Source organism: Azolla caroliniana, unplaced genomic scaffold, assembly GCF_043228905.1.
Source record: "Azolla caroliniana isolate FFs.n. ecotype wild unplaced genomic scaffold, voAzoCaro1.0.p SCAF_10, whole genome shotgun sequence".
Lineage (NCBI taxonomy): Eukaryota > Viridiplantae > Streptophyta > Polypodiopsida > Salviniales > Salviniaceae > Azolla > Azolla caroliniana.
Window position 1 is genome coordinate 8,679,024 of NW_028230445.1, and position 3,890 is coordinate 8,682,913.

At 38.7% G+C, this 3,890-nt stretch overlaps 1 non-coding gene across 1 annotated transcript; it reads right to left on the minus strand.

The window, feature by feature from the left end:
* Window positions 1–3,566: 3,566 nt before the first annotated feature.
* TRNAF-AAA (transfer RNA phenylalanine (anticodon AAA)) lies at window positions 3,567–3,639 on the minus strand. Its single transcript has one exon. It is a non-coding gene; the product is annotated as a tRNA-Phe (tRNA).
* Window positions 3,640–3,890: the final 251 nt, after the last annotated feature.

Below are 3,890 nucleotides of genomic sequence, written 5' to 3' on the forward strand. Positions count from 1 at the left end.
TGCTTGCCGCCCGGTTCCGGTTTTGCTTGTCAGCCGGTTCCGATTCCGGTTTTGCTTATTGGCCGATTTCCGGTTTGCATACCAATTCCGATTCCGGTTTTGCTTACTGGCCGGTTTCTGGTTTGCATACCGGTTCCAATTCCAATTTTGCTTATCGGCTAGTTCCGGTTTTGCTTGCCGGCCGGTTCCGGTTTTGCTAACCGGCCGGTTTCCGGTTTGCATATCGGCCAATTTCCAATACCGGTTTGCTTGCCGGTTCTGATTCCGGTTTTGTTTACTGGTCTATTTCCGGTTTGCATACCGGCCAGTTTCTAGATTTGCTTACCGGACCGGTTTCCGGATTTGCTTACCGGCCGGTTTCCGGATTTGTTTACTGGCCGCCGGTTTCCGGTTTTAGGGAATTTGGCCACCATCATCCATCAAGACAAAGTGGCCAAAGTGCTTTTAGCACAAATGAAAAATCAGGGAGCTCAAGGTGCTTATATAGCCAGGGCCTTAACTTTCCTATCTATGTGGGATAGTTCTAATTTCCCTATCTTCTCAAACTTTATTTTCACATAACTTGATATGTATTTCTCCATTTTGTATACAGTAAAATACGTTTTGAAGCTCTTGAGTATATCCATCTTTCTATAGTAAGCTACTAATCTAATCTATAATAATTATTTCATTATATTTTTACATAGTGTGTGAAGATTCACACGACAGCTTGTAATTTGGGTGCACACAGCGCTTTCGTAATAAAATATTATCTTCTCTAAGTTCTATGCATATCTCTGGTTTGTTCTCTACTACGCTCTTGAGTATATCCATCTTTCGAAAGCGCTCTTGAGTATATCCATCTAAGTTCTCTACTGTGTTCTTTGTTCTCTATTGCGTATTGTTAATCGTAAGGGTGTAGGCGTGAGTGCGGATACTAGTGCACTTCCCAAGGCATTCAGTTGTAGCCATCTCCCTTATACGCTGCTAGGATACGAGGGAGTATCCCATTACGTATTACAGTGCGACGGTACCATTCCTTGCAACATAGTCACCTTGAAGTCTACGTCGAAGGACTGACCGTAGACGGTGTTCCTAATCGATAACACTCAATATAGGTGGACATATACAGACTCGCAAGTTGCAAGGATAGATCAGTTCCAAGAGCGTCAGATTGAATATCTGAATATCATTGTTCGATACACCTTCATGTTTAAGGGGTAGTGGATGAGACTAGATATCTAAACGTAATGTTGATCTCTAGTTGATCGGTCAACTTTAATAGACAGTTATTCGAGAATTTTGTTTATGAACCATAAAGACAGTATTTGATGGGAAGTTGCGGGGAAAAATCAGTTGGAAGAGCGTCAGACTGAAGATCTGAAGGTCACGTGTTTGATCCACGTTCACCGCAAAAGGTAACAAACACTTTTGAGAGACATATTTGAATGCATTATTTGGCAAGAATTCTTCGAATGAAATGAACATATAAACATCATGTTAATGTCGACAAGTCTTGTTCTTTTCGGTGACAATATGGTCATATTTCATGCTAATTCCATCTTGAGAGAAATGTTTAAGGGGGAGTCAATGAGACGAGATGTTCAACGTTAATTGAATTAATCAACTGCAAAACCACAACTAAACGTAATCCTAATCTCTACATGATCGCGAAACTTTAATGCACACTCATTCGAGATTTTTGTTTATTAACACCAAATAGGTGGAAATATACACACTCGCAAGTTCCAAGGATAGATCATTTGCGAGAGCCTCAGATTGAATATATGAATATCATAGTTCAATACATGTTCATGTTTAAGGGGGAGTGGATGAGATAAGATATCTAAACATAATGTTGATCTCTAGTTCATCACTCAACTTTAATCCACAATTATTCGGGGAATTTTGTTTATGAACAATATAGACAGTATTATGGGAAGTTGCGGAGATAGCGTAGTTGGGAGAGCGTCAGACTGAAGATCTGAAGGTCACGTGTTTGATCCACGTTCACCGCAAAAGGCAACAGACCCTTTTGAGAGAAACATTTGCATGCATTATTTGACAAGATGCGTACGCATGAAATAAACATATAAACATCCTGTTAATGTCGACAAGTATGGTCCTTTTAGGTGACAATATCGTCATTTTTCATGCTAATTCCATCTTGAGCGCAATGTTTAAGGGGGAGTCGGTGAGACTAAATATTCAACGTTAATCGAATTAATCAACTACACAACTAGAACGAAATATAATCCTAATCTCGACTTGATCGCGAAACTATAATGCACACTCACTCAAGATTTTTGTTTATTAACCCAAAATAGGTGGAAATATACACACTCACAAGTTGCAGGTATACATAAGTTGGGAGAGCGTGAGATTGAATATCTGAACATCATTGTTCGATACACGTTCATGTTTAAGGGGGAGTGGATGAGACTAGATATCTAAACGTAAAGTTGATCTCTAATTAATCGCTCAACTTTAATCCACAGTTATTCAGCAATTTTGTTTGTGGACCATAGAGACAGTATTTGATGGAAGTGGCGGGGATATAGCTCAGTTGGGAGAGCGTCAGACTGAAGATCTGAAGGTCATGTGTTCGATCCACCTTCACCCTTAAACATGAATATGTATGGAACAATGATATTCATATATTCAATCTCACGCCCTCCCAACGGATCTATCCCTGCAACTTGCGAGTGTCTATATTTCCACCTATTTTGTGTTAATAAACAAAAATCTCGAATGAGTGTGCATTAAAGTTTCACGAACAGGTAGAGATTAGTATTACGTTAAGTTGTGCTTGTGCAGTTGATTAATTCAATTAACATTGAATATCTAGTCTCATCGACTTGCCCTTAAACATTGCGCTCAAGATGCAATTAGCATGAAACATGCCCATATTGTCACCCAAAGGACAAGACTTTTCAACATTAACAGGATGTTTATATGTTCATTTCAGTCATAGATTTCATGTCAAATAATTCATTCAAATGTGTTTCTCGAGAGTGTTTGTTGCCTTTTGCGGTGAACGTGAATCGAACACCTGACCTTCAAATCTTCAATCTGACGCTATCCCCGCAACTTCCCATCAAATACTGTCTATATGGTTCATAAACAAAATTCTCGAATAACTGTCGATTAAAGTTGAGCGATCAACTAGAGATCAACATTACGTTTAGATATTTAGTTTCATCCACTTCCCCTTAAACATGAAGGTGTATCGAACAATGATATTCAAATATTCAATCTGACGCACTCCCAACTGATCTATCCCTGCAACTTGCCAGTGTGTATATTTCCAGCTATTTTGAGTTAATAAACAATAATCTCGAATGAGTGTGCTTTAAAGTTTCGCGATGAAGTAGAGATTAGGATTACGTTTAGTCGTGGTTGTGTAGTTGATTAATTCAATTAACGTTGAATATCTAGTGTCATGAAGTTGCCCTTAAACATTGCGCTCAAGATGGAATTAGCATGAAACATGACCATATTGTCACTAAAAGGACAAGACTTGTCGACATTAACATGATGTTTATATGTGAATTCAAATATGTCTCTCTAAAGTGTTTGGTACCTTTTGCGATGAACATGGATCGAACACGTGACCTTCAAATCTTTAGTCTGACGCTCTCCCAACTGAGCTATCCCCGCAACTTCCCATCAAATACTGTCTATATGGTTCATAAACAAAATTCTCGAATAAGTGTGGATAAAAATTGAGCGATCAACTAGAGATCAACATTACGTTTAGATATCTGGTCTCCTCCACTACGCCTTAAACATGAAGGTGTATCGAACAATGATATTCAGATATTCAATCTGACGCTCTCCGAATTGATCTATTCTTGCAACTTGTGAGTGTGTATATTTCCACCTATTTTGGGTTAATAAACAAAAATCTC